Source organism: Phodopus roborovskii, unplaced genomic scaffold (genome assembly GCF_943737965.1).
Source record: "Phodopus roborovskii unplaced genomic scaffold, PHOROB, whole genome shotgun sequence".
NCBI lineage: Eukaryota > Metazoa > Chordata > Mammalia > Rodentia > Cricetidae > Phodopus > Phodopus roborovskii.
This window is the reverse complement of record NW_026126418.1, coordinates 55,891,620-55,915,171: the sequence shown is the minus strand read 5'-3', so window position 1 is coordinate 55,915,171 and position 23,552 is coordinate 55,891,620.

Below are 23,552 nucleotides of genomic sequence, written 5' to 3'. Positions count from 1 at the left end.
CAAAACAGGGCATCTGCTAAAGAAAGAGGACTCAGCTGTAGAGTGCCAGTATCCAGTGAGATCCAACTATCCTGCAGAAACTCCCCAAATTTCAGCTCAGCCTTTGTCTTCTTCCACCAGCCATTGTCTAGAGGTGAGTCTGGGCCCAATCAGGACAGCCTTTTCCCTACAACCTCTCCCCTCCCTTCCCCCCAAACTCCCTGGGTTTGCCCCTGATCCCAATGCCCCTGTGTCCTGTTCCCATCGAGGGCACCTTTGGAGCTCTGATACACCCCCACCCATCACCACCGCGAACCTGCCCCCCCTACCCTGTGCCCTGCCCTGACCACTGTCCTGCCTCTCAGTTGAGCACTGGGACAGAGGGTGGAGCCAACAGTCCACTCTACTTCTAAGACTTCTCGGAGCAACTCTGAATGAAGGAACCCTTCCTATCCATGCAGGACCACCCGTAATTTCCACTTGCATGGTCTCTGAACCCACCATCAGTCCTCTGCTAGAGTCCCGGGCCCCTCCCAGAGATCCGCCTATCTCTGAGAGTCCACTCTGAGTTCCTGCTGGCAAGATCCTTGATCCTAAAGCAAGGCCTCTGCTAAAGAAGGAGGCCTCAGCTGGAGAGTGACAGTTTCCAGTGAGATCCAACTATCTAATATCTTGCAGAAACTTCCCAAGTTTTAGTTCCGCCTTTGTCCTCTTCTTCCAGCCATTGGCTAGAGCCATTGGCTAGAGGCATCTTCTACTGGATCCTCATCCCTGACCCCATCCCTGGGTCCTTGTCTGCAGAGAGATCCCCTATAGAGCTTGGACCACCCAGAGCTACAGATATTGAATTTGTGACCCACATAAGCCCCCCCCAGGGAAGAACCATAGAGAGAGGGAGAGACCCCATCAACACTTACAGAAATAAGCTATGGGAAGACAGCAATACAAGAAAACACCTAACAACAGAAAGACAAGCATGATACCACCACAATCTAGGGAATCTACACCAACGAGAACAGAACACAACAACAAAGCAGAGGAAGCAGAAGTTAACAACTTAAAAATTACTGTCATAAAAATGATAGAGGCTCTCAAAGAAGATGTGAGGAAAATCCCTAAAAGAAATGGAGGAAAAAACACACAAAAAGGTGGAAGAAATGAACAAATTCCTTAAGGAAAGTAAAGAAAGTACAGAAAGCCAAGAAAAAACAAGCAGGTGACAGAAACGGTTCAAGACTTGAAAACTGAAATAGAGAAAATACAGGCAACACAAATCTAAGGAATGCTGGAAATAGAAAAACTGGGAAAAAACTGGGAACTACAGAAGCAAGTATAACCAACAGAATACAAGAGATCGAAGAGAGAATTTCAGGCACAGAAGATAAATTAGAAGAAATAGATTCACCAACCAAAGAAAATCATAAATCCAACAAATCCTTTAAAGAAAATCCAGGAAATGTGAGACACTGTGAAAAGACCAAACCTAAGAATAATAGGCATAGAGGAAGGTGAGGAAGCCCAGCTGAAAGGTGCCGAAAACATATTCAACAAAATAATCAAGGAAAACTTTCCCAATCTGAAGAAACATTCCATCCAAATACAAAAGAATATAACTTCTTCTCTGCTCCACATAGAACCTTCTCTAAAATTGACCACATACTAGGTGACATAACAAACCTCAATAGATACAAGAGAATAGGAATAGTCCCCTGTACCTTATCAGACCACCATGCTTTAAAATTGGAATTCAACAACAACACAAATAGCAGAAAACTTGCAAACTCATGGAAACTGAACAATGTGAAATTGCACAACACCTGGGTCAAAGAAGGAATAAAGAAAAAATTAAGGACTTTCTAATATTCAACGAGAATGAGGATACAACATACCTGAACTTATGGGACACCTTGAAAGCAGTGCTACAAGGGAAGTTCATAGCACTAAATACCCATATAAAGAAAACAGAGGATACTCACATAAGAGAATTAACAGCACAACTGAAAACCTTAGAACAGGGATAAGCAAACTCACCCCATAGGAGTAGATGCCAGGAAATAATCAACTTGAGGGCTGAAGTCAACAAAATAGAAACCAGCAAAACAATACAAAAAAATCAATGCAGCGAAGAGTTGGTTTTTTGAGAAAATCAACAGGATAGACAAACCTTTATCCAAATTAACAAAAAAGCAGAGAGAGAACATGCAAATTACCAAAATCAGAAACGAAAAGGAGAACATAACAACAGACACAGAGGAAATCCAGACAATTTTCAGGTCATAATTTTAAAATCTGTATTCCACAAATTTCAAAATTCAAAGAAAATGGACAAATTTCTGGATAACTATCACTTACCAAAGTTAAATCAAGAACAGACAAACAACTTAAATAGACCTATAACCTGCAATGAAATAGAAGCAGTCATCGAAAGCCTTCCAACCAAAAAATGTCCAGGGCCAGATGGATTCAGTACAGAATTCTACCAAACATTCAAGGAAGAACTAATACCACTACTCCTCAAACTTTTCAACACAATAGAAGCAGAAGGTTTATTGTCAAACTCTTTTTATGAGGCCACAATAACCTTGGTACCACAGCCTCACAAAGAACAACTAAGAAAGAAAACTACAAACCAATATCCCTGATGAACTTCGATGCAAAAATACTCAATAAAATACTGGGAAACCGAACTCAAGAATACATCAGAGAAATCATCCACCATGACCAAGTAGGCTTCATCCCTGGAATGCAGGGATGGTTTAACATACGAAAATCTATCAATGTGATCCACCATATAAACAAACTGAAAAAAGAGTAACCATATGATTATCTCCCTAGATGCTGAAAAAGCCTTCGTCAAAATTCAACACACTTTCATGATAAAGGTCTTGGAGAGATCAGGGATAACAGGAACATACCTAAAAATAATAAGAGCAAAATACAGCAAACCAACTGCCAACATCAAAATGAATGGAGAGAAGCTTAAGCCAATTCCTCTAAAATCAGGAACAAGACAAGGCTGCCCTCTCTCTCCATATCTCTTCAATATCATACTAGAAGTTCTAGCTAATGCTATAAGACAACAAAAGGAGATCAAGGGGATCCAAATTGGAAAGGAAGAAGTCAAACTCTCTCTATTTGCAGATGATATGATAGTTTACATAAGTGACCCAATAAACTCTACCAGGGAACTCATACAGCTGATAAACACCTTCTGCAGGATACAAGATAAACTAAAAAAAAAAAAAAACAGTAGTCCTACTGTTTTCAGACTGAAGGAAGGAACAAAGAAAACTAGGAAGCTCACATTGGTGGACAAAAGAGGTTTTATGTGCATTGATGTTTTGACTGCATATTTGTCTGATCTTGTAGTTCAGACAGTTAGCTGCCATGTGATTGCTGGGGATTGAATCTTGGTCCATACTGACTTCCATGCTAGCTAGTTCACTTTATCAACTCAGGGCTCTTCCTACCTTATATTTTTAGCAACATTTGGTGAGGTTTAATTTGTTGGTAAGAATAGTTATGACTGATGGGGAAAAATGGAATCTCAAGGTGACTTAATTTTACAAATTGCCATAATATCTCAGGCTGTCAAACTTTATTTTTTTTTTTCCTTTTTAATATATTGACCATTTGGAATAGTTTTGAGAATTGCCTGCTGATATATTTGTTTATTTACTAATTGTATACTAATTGTATTATTTATTTTTGTTGTGCAGTTCCTATTCTTTTTAAAATTTATTTGGGTTAGAAACAATCAATATTTTACATAACAATCCCAGTCCCCTCTACCTCGTATCCATCCTTGTTCCCCAACAACTCCCCAATCCAGCCCCCCCATCCAATCAACAAGTGGGATGAGGTCTTCCATGGGGGAATCATCAAAGTTTGTCACATCATTTGGGGGAGGGCCTAGGGCCTCCCCTGTGTATCTGGGTTGAGAGAGTATCCTTCCTTTGGGAATGGGATCCCAAAGTGCATTTGTGTACAAGTGATAAATACAATTTCCTCTGTCAGAGTTCCCATAGACTGCTCAGGCTTCCTGACATTCAGAGTACTTGGTTCAGTCCAATGCTGGTTCCACAGCTTTATGACTGGGGTTCATGTGCTCTCACTTGTTCAGAATAGCTGTTTCTGTGGATTTCCACAGCATGGTCTTTTGACCCTTTTGCTCATTACTACTCCGTCTCTGAAACTGGATAACAGGAGTATGGCTTTGCTGTGGGTGTCTGTGTCTGCTTCTATCAGCTATTGGTTGAAGGCTCTATGATGGCACTTGAGGTAGTCATCAATCTCATTATAGGGGAAGGGCATTGCTCTCCACTATTGCTTAGATTCTTAGTTGTGGTCATCCTAGCATATCTCTGAATATTTAACTAGTGCCAGAATACTCTTTAAACCTATAATGGCTCCCTCTATTGAGGTTTCTCTTTTCTTGCTCTCCTATATTTTTCACCAACTACTCTTCCTGATCATGTTCTCCTCACCTCTCCTCTTGTTCACTTCTCTTTTTCCTACCTCTTCCCCATCCTTCCATGCTCCCAATATGCACAGGAGCTCTTGTCCCTGTCTCCTTTCTGGGGAAATATGTATGTCTCTCTTAGGGTCTTCCTTGTTTCCTAGCTGCTCAGGAGGTGTGGTTTGCATGCTGGCAATCCTTTGCTCTATGTCTTATATATGTCACCATATATGGGTGAGTACATACTCCATTTATTTCTCTCCATTTATTTTGGTGATGATATTGGCTCTCTATATATTGCCTTTATCATTTTAAGTATGCCCCTGTTATCCCTGATATCCCTAAGACTTTTATCTTGAAGGGGTATTGGATTTTCTCAAAGGCTTTTTCAACATCTAGTGAGATGATCATGAGGTTTTTCTTTTTCATTTTGTTTATGTGATGAATTACATTGATGAATTTTCCTATGTTGAACCATTCAGGCATCCCTGGGATGAAGTCTACTTGGTCATGGTGGATGTTTTTTCTGATGTGTTCTTGGATTCAATTTGCCAGTATTTTATTGAGGATTTTTGTACCACTGTTCATGAAGGAGACTCGTCTATAGTTCTTTTTCTTAATTGTTGCTTTGTGTGGTTTGGCTACAACGGTAGCTCTAGACAAATAAAAAGAGTTTGTCAATGGCCTTTCTGCTTCTATTGTGTGGAACAATATGAGGAGTATTGGTATTAGTTCATCTTTGAATTTCTGGTTGAATTCCATAATAAAACCACTTGGTCCTGGGCTTTTTTTGATTAGGAGACTTTTGATAACTGCTTCTCTTTCATTAGTGGATATAAGTATATTTAAGTTGCTTATCTGTTCTCGATTTAGTTTTGATAAATGATATTTATCCAGAACTTGTTCATTTCCTTTGAAAACCCATGCTATACAAAATTGGAAAATTTGATAAACCCAGTATGATTCTCTGGATTTTCTCAGTGTCCAGTGGGCTGTCCCCCTTCTCATTTCGGGTTTATTAATTTGTATATTCTCTTTCTCTGCCATTTGGTTAGTTTGGATAAAGGTTTTCTATCTTTTTAATTTTCTTTATTTCCTTGATTCTTTGTATTGCTTTGTTTCTCTTAACTGTATTGATTACAGCCTTCAATTTGATTATTTCCTGCCCTTTCTTCTTCCTGGGTGAGTTTGCTTCTTTTAGTTCTATAGCATTCAGATGTGCTATTAATTCTCTAGTAGGATTATTCTCCAGTTTCTCCATGTGGGCACTTAGTGCTAAACTTTTCTCTTACTACTGCTTTCAAAGTGTCCCATAAATTAGGGTATGTTGTGTTTTCATTTTTTTTTTAATTCTAGGAAGCTTTTGATTTCATTTTTTATTTATTTCTTCCCTGACTTTAGAGTGATGCAATTGATCATTGTTCAATTTCCATGAGTTCATAGGTTCTATGCAATTTTTTGTGTAATTCTAGCTTTAAGACATAAGATACAGGAGGTTATTCCATTTTTTTTTTAATCTGTTAAAGTTTGCTTTGTTGTTGAGCACATGGTTAGTTTAAGAGAAGTTCCCATGTGGTGCTGAGAAGTTATATTCCTTTGTGTTTGGCTGAAATAGTATATTGATGTCTGATAAACCCAATTGTGTTATAACTTCTGTTAGTTCCATTGTTTCTTTGTTAAATTTCTGTCTGGTAGTCCTATCCTGTGTTGAGACTGGGGTGTTGAAGTCTCCCACTGTAAGGTGTGGTTTTATGTGTGATTTGAGTTTTAGTAATGTTTCTTTGATGAATATGAGTGCTTTTGTATTTGATGCATAGATATTCAGAATTTAGACTTCATCTTGATTAACTTTTCTCCTGATGAATATTAAATATACTTCATAATCTTTTTTGATTAATTTTAGTTTGAAGTCTAATTTGACCAACTTGTTTCTTTAGGTCCACTTTATTGAAAAATCTTTTCCAAACACTTTACTCTGAGGTAACATCTGCTTTTCTAGTTGAGGTGTGTTTCTTCTATGCGGCAGAAGGATGGCTTCTATGTTCATATCCATTCTGTTAGCCTATGTATTTTATTGGTGAATGAGATGATTGAAACTGAGGGATTTTAATGTACTTTGCTTTTTAATTCTTGTTTGTTTAGGATTTGTTGTTCTTGGTGGTATTTTGTATGAATTTCTCCCCTGTTTTTCTTTTGGCTTTTGGTAAAGTGGGATTACATATTGCCTATGTTTTTGTGAGTGTAGTTAACTTCCTCCAGTTTGAATTTTTCTTTTAATATTTCCTATAGGGCTGGATATGTGGATATGCATTGTGTAAATCTGGTTTTGTCATGGAATATGTCATTTTCTTGAACTACAGTGATTGAGAGTTTTGCAGGGTTTTTTTTAGTCTGGGCTGGTATACTTGATCCCTTAGCTTTTGTAGAACATCTATCCAGGACCTTCTAGCTTTCAGAGTTTCCATGGACAAGTCAGATGTAATTCTGATAGTTTTGCCTTTATAAGCTACTTGACCTTTTCCCCTTGCTACTCTTAATATCCTTTTCATTCCTCTGTATGTTTTGTGTTTGATTATCATGTGGGGAGGGGACTTTGGTTTTAGTCCAGTCTATTTGGTGTTCTGGAAACTTCTAGTACTTTCATAGGCATTTTCTTCCTTAGATTGGGGAAGTTTTCTTTTATGATTTTGTTGAATATATTTTCTGCACCTTTGAGCTGTACTTCTTCACCTTCTTCTGTATCTATTATCTTAGGTTTGGCGTTTGCAAAGTGTCCCACATTTCTTGGATATTTTGTTTAAGCATTTGTTGGATTTGAGATTGTATTTGGTCAATGAATCTATTTCTTCTAGTTTGATGTTAGCACCTGAGATTCTCTCTTCTGTTTTTTTCATATTATTTCAAGCCTAGAAACTGTGAATTTTTTTTCTTTACTTATATGTTTGCTTTCTCTTTGTTTTCCTTGCTTTCATTAAGAGATTGTATATTTCTTGATTTTTTTTGGTTTGTCTTCTCATCTATTTATGGTATTTTTTGTTTTTTCTCCATTTCTTTAATGGATTTTTTATTTTCTCTTTGAAGGTCCCCATCAGCTTCATAAAGTTGTTTCAAGGTCATTCTCTTCTGTTTCATCTACATTGGGAATTTCAGGTCTTAATGGTATAGAGTCCCTTTATTCTGGTGGCATCATATTGGTCTTTTTGTTGTTGAATATCCCACTCCTTCTTCCAATGTATGCAGGTGGTCTCTCCCTCTTTTCTCCTGGTGGTTGTAGGTAGTCGAAGACTGAGATGTGGGCAGGCTAGGGATGTTTTGACCTGTCAGGGTGGGTCTAATACATGCCAAGCAGACCCAGGAAACTACACGGAGGGGACAGAGAAAATGGCTCTGTTCAGGACGCATACTCACCTCTCCTGGTGGGATTATGGAGGCCAAGACTTAGATGTTGGCATGTCTGATACAAGTCAAGTAGACCTAGGAAACTCCATGGAAGAAACAGGGAAGATGGGCCTGAGAAGGGCCCACACTCACTTCTCCTGGTGGGTTTAGGCCTGCCAAGACAAAAATGTAGGCATACAATGTAAGGTTCAGCCTGCCAGTGCTGGTCTGCTACATGTGGAACAGATTCAGGAAACTCCAAGGACAAGGAATATGGGCCTGAGCAGGGTTCTCACTCACCTCTCACAGTTCCTATTCTTAACACTGGGATGATTTATTCTAAGTTACATTATCTCACCAGTTTTTCTTTACAGCTTTTGGATTTCCAAGTCAGGTATTTTTAGTCCAACTACACAAAACTACTCTGAGTACCATGACAAATCCTAATTTACAGCCTTATTTTCAATCAAGAACACTTTAAAATGATAGCCTAGTCAAGGCCTCCTGATTTTCCCCTGGACCACTTCTCATGGTCAATATTCCTTCCAAGTACCACAATCAGTCTAGACTTCCCTTTTCCTTCCTTGTGTGTGAATGTCATTGCAATCAAGGTACCCTGTGAGCTCTGAAAAGAATCTATTACAAGTGAGAAGTCCTAGACTGTGGGATGACAGTGTACACCTTTATTCCCAGTGCTTGAGAGGCAGAAGCAGACACAGAAGCAGGAAGGTCTCTATGAATTCAAAACCAGCCTGCTCTGCAGAGTAAATTTCAAGACATCCAAGGTTACATAGAGAAACTTTGTCAAATAAAGCAAACAAACAAAAAAATGAGTAACCCAATATTAAATATAAAGCTTATGCATTTTTCTTAAGGATCCTTACAACATGGCTCATTATCTTTACTTATTAGTCCTATTCATGCCTCTACACTTCCAAGCCCAAGGTGGCCAACTTATTGATGACATTAAATTACATAATTTATAAACATTTCATCTTCCTTATTCTTTATTATGTCTATGTCTGATAAACTCAAGTTAGGATTGAGTCAATGTTAAACACATGCTAATAATCATTTCTGGTAGAACAGATTATAAAATGAGTATGCATGAGTATATAATGGTGTAATAGGTTATGCTAGTTACTAATTTGTAGTGAATCATGGAGACTAACTCCTCTGTCTTTATACCCTATCATCATCTTCCTTGTGGGCTGGGGGAGAAGAAATAAATATGAGAGAATGTACAAATATGCAGCACATTACCTAGAATGTGTCTTTTAAGGAAAACCATTTTATTGGCTACTCGGTTGGACCTGTGTGACTTAGTTTTCTCAGCACTTGGCAGTTGTTCTCAAGTATGGGCTCTAGTCTCATTTTTCATGTTTGCTTCCAAAAGACTATTAATTCATAGAGAGGAAAGTTGGTACCTTGTAAGTTTTATCTTCTCAGAATCCATAATTATGTTTAGAAAATGGTAAGGACTACAAAGGGCCAATGTATCTGTGGTATTGTATTAAGGCAACTGTTCTGTTATGCTACCATTTGTATTTTCAGTATCCTATGACTTTTGGCTATTAAGATAAAATGAGATAAAAGTGGCTATAAACCATCTGTAATACTCTGATATTTTTTTAGCTCTAAAACAGAGCTAATATTCACAGCTAAGCTTGTTAAGCAGTGAACCTAAAACCTCTAATCAAATCTAACACAGCAGGAGTATCTCATTACTCAGGCACTCAGGTAGCAAAATGTAGAAATACTCTTTATGTGTTATTAAAGTTTGATAGCATCTAATTTATATATTAATACTTCTAGTTATTTTAAACTCATTACCACTTCTAAGAAGTTTCTATGAAGTGATTTTTCCTATTTGATTTATTGCTTATTATTTGGGCTATGGCATTTACTTTGATTATTAAATATGAAAATCTATTCAAACATGTAAAGCACAAAAGCAGAGAAGAGAAATTAGAACTTCTAATGTATAGAAATTCTCATGCCAATTTTTATTTTAAAATCTGAGTATAAGTTTATATTTTATTATGTATCACTCCTCATTTTTTTGTTTCCATGTATGTTAGCTAAAATGAATTATAATAAAAGAAATCTAAGTAAGTTAAAGCTATCTTACCCCACCATAGCTCAAAATTTGTTCTGGAATGCACCAATATTTCCATGTGGTATCATTAAAATACAATATATTAATAAACAAAAATTTGAAAGAAATCTCAAAACTTTGTTAATAACATTAATTCTGCATTGCATAAATTAAATCAAGAAATGTCTGTTGCCACTAAATCATTGGTATTGATATATTTGAGAATCAATGTTTTATAAATATGAGTTAATTACTGCTCAATTACTTTATTTCTCAAAGCACTCATAAACCCATCCTTTTTATAAAGTTCTAAGCATCTTAAACCCAGTATGAACTCCAAAACTATATATTCATATATGCCGAGAAAAATCAGGTATTTATTTTTAAACCACACATTTTTAATGGAAAATATAACTTGATTTGTTTTTAAATAGCATCTTTTTGGAACTTTTTCTGCCTAAAAGCAGAATAAGCAATCTACTTAAAAGTACATAACTAGGCCATCTTAGCATTTATCTCAGTCAATTAAGCTGTGAAATCTGCCTATCAGGACTTCTTTTTTTCCTTTTCCGTCTTTGTGACTGAGATACTTTTGTGATCTAGACATGAATTGGCTATGGCATCAAAACTCTGAGCAGAAAGTAGTTTCTTCCCATGGTGGCTGTTCATTTTTGTTTCTTTTTTATTTTCATTTTACATAGATATCCCTCCCTCCCTCCCTCTTTCCCTCTGTCATTTTTGTTTCATTACTCTTGTGTCTCCTCTACAGAAGCAAACACAGAGTAGAATGCATTTTCTACTCAAGCCACATTCATTCTCAATTTGATAACATTAGGCCAAAATATAATCTATTGTTACATAATATAGTTTAAGCTGAAAAGACTAACCTGGAAAGACTAAGTTCAAAGCACAAACAGATTCAGTGTATAGTAGAGTTGCCCTGCGTCCTTCTTGATGGTGTTTTCTCCATGTATCTTAACACAGTGAAAAGGGGCAATAAGCTTACTTTGGCCTTCTTTACAAAGGAATTACTATAGGAAGACCCATACCCCATAAATTATTCAATTTATAAGATCTCACCATGAAGAATTACCAATTCGCTATTAGAATTTCAACATAAATATTTTCAGATGCCACATTCAAAATATAGAATTTGGCCTTGAATTATATGGTTCAATGATCAAGTATTATCATAGATATTTATCTCTGTTTCACACACTGTTACTCAAATCTGTAAATATCAAACACTTCTTTAGTTAAGGGTTGATAGGAGTATTCTTTTGCCTTAAGTTTTCATAGTCTACAGAGAAAATGGGTCATTCAACAATGTTGAATTCATATCTATACATGTGGTAATCCTTGCTGGAAAGGCATAGTGAAACACAGCTTAAGAGTTGAAAACAAAATAAAGGACATATTATAAGGATGGCATAGAGATATTCTATAGTACCCATGTTTGAGCCACTATCTTGTTTGTTCTGAAAATTCAATAGCAAGGAGGAGTCAGTTATCAGTGACTCCATACAGCTGAGTCACACAGAATTCATTCTCCCTGGGACTTGGCCAGAAGCAAGGTTTATTAAACCTTACATCACTTTATCATCAAGGTTAACTCCTCACTTTAAGGGCCATTAAGAGGGCTTTATTATTAGTTTGTAATTTTGTATGTTTTAAGTGGAATGACATTATTTTGCCCAAGTGAATAAAATGAAGTACAGTAATTGTAATTGCTATTGCCAGAAACTATAGTGAGCCTCACCGGAGTTTCCAAAAATAAAATGATAATGTATCATCATCAACCTGGCCACCATCCTGCTGCAGTAACTCCTGGCATATTTCCAGTGTTCTCCAACAACCCCTGTGTGTCTCCACACAAGATATATGATATGTCAAAGCCCAGATTCATTATGTTTCTACTCTTTTTCTTTGAGTGCAAGATAATCCCTCATCATTGACTCATTTTTTAATGGAGTCCTCAGTTAAAACTATGTCAAGATCTTACCACAGGAAGTCTTGACATTGACTCATTAGTATAGAGAAGAATGTGCTTAAGGAAACTAATGGGTAATATAATGGCCAAGTGACAAATCACAGCATTATACATATAAGACAGATAGCATTGACAGAATATGATAGACTGAGCTACCTGAACATTCATGGTAATTAAATCACATCCGTTTAAGAAAAGTGCTATTAAAAATTAAAAAGAACCAACAGATCATAAAGAATATGAATATATAATAACAAAGTTTATGCCTTGGGCCTGTCTTTTTTCCTGGGTGTCTGATCTGAGATATAATCTCATTATTAGCTGCTATCTTGCTTCTGGACTCTCCTGAATATTAATATTCACTTGACATTTAACAGTATTTGTGCAACACATATATGTACAATAACAGAAACATAAATGGCTAGCCTCAGCTCTGACAGTTTCTTACCTGTCACACATAACTTGGAATTTATTCTTCTGCTGTCTTCTACATTAAGTAGTATTTTCACCCCCTACCCTGGCTCTAACAAAGGTCTATTGTTGATATTAGTTCTCCAGAAATACCTGATGCACAAGGGAAGAAACTAAATTGAAATTCACAAAAGCCAATATTTAATTGTTTTTTTTTTGAATAATACTCTTTGTGTAAAACCCAACTAAAACCACGTGCTTGATAAGGTTCACATCATTTGTCTGTCATCATTGATGAGGCATTGCATGGAAGTATCTCTGGTATAGTAAGGATATTTCAGCAAAATCATACCCCACACAAGTTTTCAGTCAGCTAGATGAATGTTTAATATACTTTTGGAATTATAATAAAAGAGAAAATAGGGCTGAAGACATGATTCAGTTGTTAATAGCACTGATTGCATTTACAGTGAATCTAGATTTGAGTCCTACATTTGAGTCCCGGCATCCACAAGTCTGCTCAAAACTATCTGTAAGTCTGACATTTTCTAACTTCTGTGTGCAATGTATACACATAGGGAACAGACATATATAAAAGCAAAACACCCATACATATAAAAAATTTAAAAATAAATAACACATATAAAAATTAAATACGAATTTAAAATTTAAAAAGAAAAGGGAACAAAAAAAGCTTTATAAAAATAGTGTTGAATGATTTTGCCCAATATTTAAAATGAACTGAGAACTTTGTTATACACACATACACACACACACACACACACAAACACACACACACACAAACACACACACACAAACACACACACACAAACACACACACACACACAAACACACACACACACACACACACACGCACATATATATATATATATATATATATATATATATATATAATACAAATTGAAACTTAGTTGGCATGACTTTATCCTGTGCTTTCTTCTGAGGAGTAATAGGCAGTTTTCTTCATCCCGCTTCTCTCAGAAACAAGTGCATGCCTCCAACTCATGGAAGACACTGGCACAGACTTGGGACACAAGCTCCATTAGGTTTTTGAAAAAAATTTGGTTGTGAACTGAAGCCAGGCAAAGATTATTGCTTTAAGGTAGATAATGATGAAAATCTTCACCAGTTGTCATTAAGAAGAGTCAGTTTAAAAGCAGAGGCAAAGATGAATCACAGAGGCAGAAGCAATGCACTATGAAGGTAGTACAATTAAAAAAAAAAAACAGGTAGCTTTGAAATATCTTTAAACCACCAGTTGTACTCATGGACTTTTGGATAATACCACCTGTGGTCTTAAGGTTGCAATGTGGTTCAGTCTGTGCCCATTAGTGGACAGGACCTAGCAGCTGTAGAGTTTGCAGGGCAGTGGTTCTCAACATTTCTAATGCTGTGACCTTTAAATATATTTCTTTATGCTTTGCTGGTGCCCAACCATTAAAGTATTTTTAGCGCTACTTCATAACTGTAACTTTCTTATTGTTACAAATTGTAATGTAAATATTTTGGAGATACAAGTTTGTCAAAGGGGTCATGACCCACACTTGAGAAACACTGCTGCAGAGGAAGCACAGTCAGAAGATGAAGATGGACAGGATTTAAAACTCTTTAGTATGTCTGGAATGAAATTTGCACCTAAGGCTGGTAAAAACTTTCCACAGGAAAAGTAAAACTTGAGGAAGATGGTGGTCACAATGATGACAATGGTAATATTAGTGACAAAGAAGAAGATGACTTGAAAGATGAGGAAACTAAAGAAAAAGTTCCAGTGAAAAAATCTTTAAGATGCCAAGAATGCATAAAAGTTAAAAAATGGAAAATAACTAAAAACATTCACACAGAAATCAAAAGGACGAGAACCAGAGGGACCCAAAGACAGAACAAAGCATCCACATCCACCTACATTCCTGCCTTCCCCTTCCACCCTCTGGTAGAGAGATGAATAAAGGGGGCTCCTCTAGCCCACTCTCACATTTTGAGTCCCCTGACCTGTGGCACCCAGAGGCTTTCTGCCACTGAATCTACCAGAATGACCTAGAGGCAGAAGAAAGCATCCAGCATTAGCCACCATTTATGTCTTGCCAGTCCATCCTCCAGGAGAGAGAGAGAGAGGATGGGGGGGGACTTGCCTTGAACCCATATCAACCAGAAGATGGAGAGACCCCACCTGTACCCACTGGAAGAAGAGATGGGAAGAAGACAGTATAAGAGCACATCAAAGAACAAAAAGACTTATACAACACCATTAGCATATAGGGATTCTACACCAACAAGATCTGAACAACCCAATGCAGATGAAGATGAGAATGACCTTAAAATAAAACAACTTCATGAAAATGATAGAGGCCCTCAAAAAGGAATTGAGATAATCCCTTAAACAAATGAAAGAAAAACAAAAGCAAAAACAAAAACAAACAAACAAAAAAAGCAAGAAATCAACAAATCTCTTAAAGAAAGCAATACAAGCCAGAAAACCAAACAAATGAAGGAAACAATTCAAACAGTTCAAGAACTGAAATAGGGACATTAAAGAAAACAAACAAACTAAGGAAATACTGGAAATAGAAAAGATGAGTAAATGATCAGGACTACAGAGACAAGCATATCCAACAAAATATAAATGATGGAAGAGAAAATCTCAGGTGCTAAAGATAAACTAGAGGAAATAGATTCATTGACCAAAGCAAACCTTGGATCCACAAAATGAAAATATTCAAGAAATGTAGGACAGCTTGCAAAGAACAAACCTAAGAATGATAGGTATAGAAGAAGGCAAAGAAGACCAGATCAAACATGCAGAAAACATATTCAACAAAATCACAGAAGAAAACTTTTGCAACCTAAAGAAGGAAATGCCTATGAAAGTACAATAAGCTTACAGAACATCAATAGAGTGGACCAAAAACCAAAGTCCCCTCATCACATAATATTTACAACACCAAACAGACAAAATAAAGAAATAGCATTAAGAGCAGTGAAGGAAAAAAGGCCAAGTAATATATGAAGGTAGACCTATCAGAATTATTCTTGTCTTCTCCATGGAAACTCTGAAAGCCAGAAGGTCAAGGATAGATATTGTACAAACACTAAGAGGCTAAGGATGCCAGCCCAGACTACTATACCCAATAAAACTTGCAATCACTATAGATGGAGAAAAGAAAATATTCCATGACAAAGCCAGATTTACACAATACATATCCACAAATCCAGCCCTACAGAAAATATTGGAAGGAAATCTCCAACCTAAGGAACTTAACTATACTCACAAAAACATAGGAAATAGATAATCCCACTTTACCAGAAACCAAAAGATAAAGTAAGGTAAATCTACACACAATAGCACCACTACCAAGAAATCCAAAACAAACAAGAATTTATTTTGGTCCTCAATTTCCCTCAATATTAATGGTTTTAACTCGCCTATAAAAAGACAGAAGCTAACTGAATGGATACGAAGACAGAATCTATCCTTCTGCTGCATACAAAAAGGACACCTCAACTTCAAAGACAGACGCTACCTAAGAGTAAAGAGTTGGGGAAAGATTTTCCAATCATATGGACCCCAGAAACAAGCTGGATAGCCTACTATCTGACTAATTAGACTTCAAACTAAAATCAATAAAAAGAGATAAAGAAGGTCATTTCACACTCATAACAGGAAAAATTCATCAGGACAAAGTCTCATTTCTAAACATCTATTATCCAAATACAAAGGCACCCACATTCATAAAAGAAACATTACTAAATTCAAATCTCTCATAAAACCTCACACACTTATGGTGGGAGACTTCAACACCTGACTCTTACCACTAGATAGGACTATCAAACAGAAACTTAATAAAAAATAAAAGAACTAACAGAATTTATGACCCCTTTATCATCTGTACATATTATGGTTACTGATATTTTTTAAGTTAATCTTGTATCCTGACAATTTGCTTAATGTGTTTATCAGCTGCTGGAGTTCCATGGTAGAATTTTTCAGGAAATAAGTATGGTGGTTCTTCAGAAAATGACAATTTGTCTACCTCAAGATCAGTAATTCCACTCTTGGACACATAACCCAAGAGATACACATTCATACAACAAGGACATCTGTTCAGCTATGTTCATAGCAGCTTTATTTGTAATAGCCAAAACCTGAAATTAACTAGATGCCCCTCAACTAAAGAATGGATAAAGTAACTGTGGTACAGTTACACAATGGAGTACTACTCGGCAGGAAAAAAAAAAAATTGAATCATTCGCAGGAAAATTGATTGATGGAACTAAAAGTAAAAAAATCCATGCTGGTGAGGTAACCCAGTAACAAAAAATACAAACACGGTATGTACTCACTCATATGGATTTCAGACATAGAGAAAAGGATTATCAGCCTACAGTTACACCAGAAAAGTTAGGAAACAAGGAGGGCCCTAAGAGAGACATACATTTTCCTTTACAGAAGGGGAAAGGAACAAGATATCCCAAGCAAATTGGAAGCATGAAGGGAGGGGAGAAGGTGTTAGGAAAAAAGAAAGGGGAGAAAAAAAGGGGAGAGGTGGGCATGAGGGAATAGGAAGATAGAGACAGGGAAAGAATAGATACCTTAACGGGGGGAGGGCATTATAGATTTAAGGAGAAATCTGGCACTAGTGTATGAATGGACTTTGGGAGCCCTTGCCACATAGAGGGATACTTTGTCAGCCTAGACACATCAGTGAAGGTCTAGGCCCTGCCCCAAATGATATGACAGACTTTGAGGACTCCTTATGAAAGGCCTTACTTTCCTTGGGGAGCAGAAAGGGAATGAATGGGCTGGGGTTTGTTAGGGATAATAGGGGAGGATGGGAGGGTGAGGAAACAGGGATTGATATGTAAAACAACCTTGTTTCAAATTTAAATAAAAAGAAAAATATCTGCAAAAACATGAAAAGAGAAAAATAAATAAATAAATAAACATGTCTACTACCTTCAGCAACTCAAAGAAGAAATAAGCAAATCCAAACTAAAGGATCTGAAATTAAAGTCCTAAAGACACAGAAATAAATTTAATGACCCATTATAACAAATGGGATGAGATTATTCATACCCAACTACTAGATGTATATAGAACCATAAATACAAAAAAAAAAGCAGAGAAAAATAAAATCAACTTATTTGCAAAGGCAAACATATCCAAATAGCATCAGATTTCAAAAACAACCTAATAACTCAGGAGAACATGTAATAGTATATTTCAAATCCCTGAGGAAAACAAAATTCCTCAAATTGCTTTGTCCACTAAAGATATTAAATTTTAATCAATTGCAAAATAAGGACATTTCAGAAAAGTAAAAGCAAACAAAGTCATAACCATCATGACACAATAGGAAGACTTTTAAAGGGATCACAAACAGGATAAAGACAAGCCTCATTCAACAGAAATAATGAACTTCTTGAGGAATAGATAAACAGATGAAGATGCCATAATTCCAATGGAGTAAATCAACCATTCCCCAGTACTGATAGGGAAGACTACAGAAAGAGATGAAAGTTGTGCCAACAGCAAAGGAATTCATACTTTTCCTGTTTTCAGTTTCCTCAATGATTTGAAATGCCAAAATATTCGTAGCAGTAAACCTAGCCCAATAGATGAAAATCATCTTCAATAGAAACTTTAAAGAAATGAAGATACACATTGATGATGAAGTAGTCACTCTATAACAGAGTGACTTCCTATACTCATGGATTGTCCTCATTAATGTGATAGTTAGTTATCACATTTCCATGTAATCTATTTTTCCAATGTAATTCCCATAAGTATTATAATGATATTCTTTGGAAGGATAAAAAATGAAATAAAACTCAAAATTATTATGAAGGACCAAAACACCTCAAATAGCCAAACTGATATTAAGAATGAGTAATGCTGGCAATATCTCCATACCTGATTTCACTTTATTCTATTGAGCCACAACAACAAAAGCAGCATGATACTGACACATCCAGATCTGTAGACAAATGAAAAAGAACAGAGTACCTAGAAATAATAGGCACAGACAGCTCTACCTCCTAATTTTTGGCAAAGTGTCAAAAGTACATCTTAGAAAAAAACTAACCATTTTAACACTGGCACCACAGTTGTGGCATTGCAGCCTGGTGGGAGGGATGGTTGAACATAATACTTACAAAGGACACCATGTCTATAGCTGTCAATCCTGATGTCAAAATGCCTTCAAGACTCACAACATTCTCCTCTTACTTGTCTCTACAGTAGAGGCAACTGGAAGTCTTCATTGATACCTCCTTTGTCCATGTATCTTTACTTCCAAGTGTTAATTACAAAGAATCATTGGTCTGTTTCAAGGCCTCTGGTTTCTATTACAGTGCTGAAGCTGGGCCCTCACTGGGGGGGGCTCTTCTTGGATATCCTGTTGTTGACCTGTGTCATGGAGTTACAGCGGCCTTGTATCGGTGGGTCAGGTTCCTTCACATGCTCCAGCAGATCATACATGGGGTGGATGTTAGTGTGGGTCAAATCATAACCCTGGTTCTGGGCCTGGGCTGCTACAGGATTGGTCAACCTGCCAGTGTTACCAGTGGTTTTTCCCCCGCTGCCTGTACCACCTCCATGCCTGCTCCAAATAACACACAGAGACTCTGTATTTGATATAATGCTGTTGGCCAGGTACTAGTTTCTTATTGGCTAGCTCTGTCTTAATTACTAACCCATTTCTATTAATCTAAGTATTTCCACATGGTCTCATCTTACTGGAGAGTGGGCACGGACCTCTGTTCTCCCCAGTCTCTACATGCTGACTCTCCTTACTACCTCTTCGAACCCTCTTTTTCCTAGTTCTGCCTATCTTGCTTTCCTATTGGCCAACAGTGCTTTATTCATTAACCAGTATAAGAAACATATTTACAGAATGACATCTCCCATCATCTCCTCTTTTCTGTCTAAAATAAAAAGAAGGGTTTTAACCATAACATAGAAAAATATATCGCACAACAGTTATCAAATAAGAATCACAGTTAACAATATTTAGTACATTAACATTTAGTAAGATTTAAGAAAATATTCCATCATCTATTCTATCTTTGTGAGTCTAAAGTCCTATATGTAACTTATCTTTAATCCTAACTAAGGAAAACTATAATCGTAACTATCTGTCTTCAATTCCTTCAAAGACCACAGAAGGATAGTATATAAACTCTAGAAATGACAGAGGCAACTCACTGCCTGGTCAGTCACTTGAAGTTCTTCTGTAACCTTCCATCTTCAGTCCATTGGAAGAGTCTTCAAAGCAGGAAACTTTAAACTGTCTTCTTGTATTGGCAGTTTGTCAGTGACTTTTCTCTGTGTCCTGCAGACTGTCTGGCAGACTCTTCCATGAAGCAGGAACCCTGCAGCAATATCCATCTTGTTTCAGCAGTCACTTTTCTGTGGGTCCTGCATGTCCAGTTTATACATCGTGAAGTCAAACAGTCCAGCCAAGAGCAGTATCTTGCACAAATGGCTAGTCTTGCCATATTTAAAGCTAACTTCATAATGTGTTTCTTGGATGCCCATCTTCCTTTCTGATGCAGGTGGTGTTGCCAGGAGCATTTATGTATCACTGTCAAGAAAAACCCTAAACCATTTTAAATGTGATATTCTGTAGGTCTTTGAAAGGTTTGAAGAATGCCTATGTATCTCAAATACATCTCTGTGTATCTTGAAAACCTAACTAACTTAACTCTAAGCTTTGAGTATCATAGGTGATTATCTATTCTGTACTAAACTATATATATTATATTTCTAAATGAGCTATATAAACACAATACCTAAACAATAGGAGAAATATGCATATCACAAAATTGACAGATATTTATGGTTATAGTTTTCCTTAGTTAGGATTAAAGATAAGTTACATATAGGACTTCAGATTCACAAATATAGGATAGATGATAGAATAGTTTCTTTTACTCTTGCTAAATGTTAATGAACTAAATATTGTTAACCATGATTCTTACTTGATAACTGTTGTGTTATATATTTTGCTATGTTAAGGTTAAAACCCTTCTTTTTATTTAGACAGAAAAGAGGAGATGATGGGAGATGTCATTATGTATATATATTTCTCATACTGGTTAATGAATAAAGCACTGTTGGCCAATAGGAAAGCAAGATAGGAGGGACTAGGAGACAAGGAGGAAAGAGGAAGTAGGAAGGAAGAGTCAAGATGGAGAGTCTGTAGAGAACAGAACTGCCGTTCTTCTGCTCTCGGGAAGACCACGTGGAAATACATAGAAATGGGTTAATACTTAAGACAGAGCTAGCTGATAAGAAGCAACTGGCCAACAGCATAATATCAAATACAGAGTTTCTGTGTGTTATTTGTGGCTGGCGTGGTGGTGGGACAAGACTGGCGGTGGGAGGAAAAACCTTACTCCTTATACAACATATTCATATCTATAACATAATTCCCTTTTTACCATTAAAAAGAATTGGTTGTGATCACTAACCATTTATAACCAACCCCATTTAAATTAAAACAAACATTTATAAACAATATTTGGGAATTTGTGCATTGTTCTTTACAAACTGCTTCCTGCTTGTAGGGGGCGCTGTCATCGGGGATCCTAAGAAGATGCAGAAATCATAGCTGTAGGCTGCAAGGCTGCTATACCCCAATTGTTTTGAATGTTGGTTCACCTGCGACTGTCTCAGGGGGTCTGGTTTGATAAAACTACATTAGTCTGGAAGGAATACATAGCTTTTTATTTTCTGTGGAAACAAAATATAACTCCTTTCCCCCAGTAACTTGTCCTTGAACTTAAATTTTGGAGTTAAAGCATTTTTAAAATATAAATTTAATTAATCCAACAAAAAAAAAAAAAAAGAAAAAGAAAAAGAAAACTGTATTCTCAGAGGAGATGAGTATGGAAAAAAAGAGAGTCATGCATGAAAAATAAAATAACATAAGTGTGTGTTACACAGTTCAGAAGGCTAAGTTCAAGAACTACAGTAGAGATGGCATGTGGCATTGGAAAGTTTGTTTAATATGGTATGTAAATAGGATGAAAGCACACAGGTCTATTCTTAAAGTGGTCCAAATTCTAGGACCCTGTAAATATGAAAGAGGATACTTCTTTTTCTTTTTTCTATATTTTTGAGTGGGGCACTGGATAGACTCTGTCTCAGTCCACTTATCTTAGTTAGGGTTACTACTCCTGTAAGGAAGCAACATGATCAAAAGCAACTTAGGGAGGAGTTTATTTTGCTCACAATTCCATATAACTGTTCATCATTAAAAGCAGTGAGGATAGGAACCATGGACCCATGGACCCAATCCTCTATACATGCCTTTGAGGACAGTCCAGAGTAGATTAATTGAAGTTGGGATACTTACAATACATATTGATGATAACTTTTCGTTTTCTGATGGCCCAAATTAAAGAATGTCAGTGATGTTAGCTGAACCCTAGAATTCATCTCTCTTTGCTTTTTGGCTATGGTTCTAATTTCACTAGCTACTTCTTGTTCCTGCTGCTGTAGAGTCTGTACTATGATGGAGAGTATCTCCATGAATAAGTGAAAATTAACTCTTTCCCCTTTCATTTGCTTCTTGTCAGGTATTTTGCCCCAGTAATAAAAAATATAAAAAAATAAATAAGTCAGTTCATGTGAGGAAGTCTAAAGAAGGCCTGAAACTGATAAAATATTTGTTTAAGACAGAAAGTTACTGTTCTTCCCACACAGTTATTTCTCTAAGACATTTAAACAACTAATTGCAAAAGATCAAGGAGCAGATAAATAAATAAATACATGCATACATACATACATAAATTTTACCGTGAAACAAGACTAGTAGAACATAACAAACTTAGTAGATAAGCATAAACTCTATGACAAGGACAACACCAAATACTGCTGTGGCTGGAAAACCAAAAAAACAGCTATAAGTCACTAAGGGTACTGGTGTCAGGGAGATACAAAATGATAATGTTGAAGAAAGCTAATCATACTCTTAGAGTATGAGCCAATAATCACAGTCCTTGATACTGAGCAAAAGGAAGCAAATACTTAAATTCATATAAAAACAAGCTCATGAATGTGTATAGCAGCTTTATTCACAACTACCAAAATATGTAAGCAACTAAGATTTCCCTCTGAAGGTAAAGAGATAATTGTGATACATCCAGATAATGGAATATTGTTCAGCAGTAAACACAAATGATCTCTCAAAAGACATGAAGCAATACTAAATGTGAATTACCAAGCAAAGGAACTAATCAGATATAAAGTATCCCTCTAACTGAAGACACAATTTTCTTAGGGGTGGGAGTATATTCACATACATAATTGTCACCAGGTGATTCTGTCACAGTTCAAACAGCCAAGAAATGAATATAACAAAGATGTTCCAGGTGATATAACCTTATGGGGCCCCTATAGATATGTAAACTGTTGTTAATCATAATGGGAGTATGTAGTGCCTAAGTATTCAGCAGTCTTGAAATGATAAATGTGTAGATATTGTCAGACAATTTGTTTCTATAGTGGGTTGGTGGTGGGAAAAATAGAGGAATAACACAGATATATAGAATGTTTAGGGTTTTAGTCAGAATATAAAGTTTAGATGTCTTTTGAAAATTTGGTCAGACCTATATAATGAACATCAGCAAGAGGGACCCTAACTACTGGAATAGGTAGTTTCACCAATCCTAACAAAAATATTACTATAATGGGAGAAGTAATTTAGGTGGATGGTGTTCATGAGAAATGTCTGTATCTGTCTCACAATTTTACTATAAATGTATAAATGCTTTATTTAGTATACCATGATGTATGGAACATATCCTGCAGGATTTGCTCTATTACAAGTATTATATAATTAAACAACATGGATGCTGAGTTTGCTAAGGCATGGCTATGGCCACAAATCAATCACTGTTTCAGTATCCTAATTTTTAAAAGAGTACCATAAGGATATATATTGTATAAGGATGCTGAGGTCTAACTGACTCATGGGAGTACCCTAGGTATCAGCATCCCCAGAATTCTTTTGTGGAATTTCCTGCTCTAAAATTCTTTTCAAAGCTGAAGAGATGCAATGCATAGGAAGTTCAGTAAGATCTTGTCTTGGAGAATGACACATGAGTGAGCATAGCTCTCAACCCTATTTCCAGATAAGGTGCATGCTCAGGGGTCACATATTTATGTTAGACAATGTACATCAGGATATCTAGAAAAAATGAAGAGTGCATAT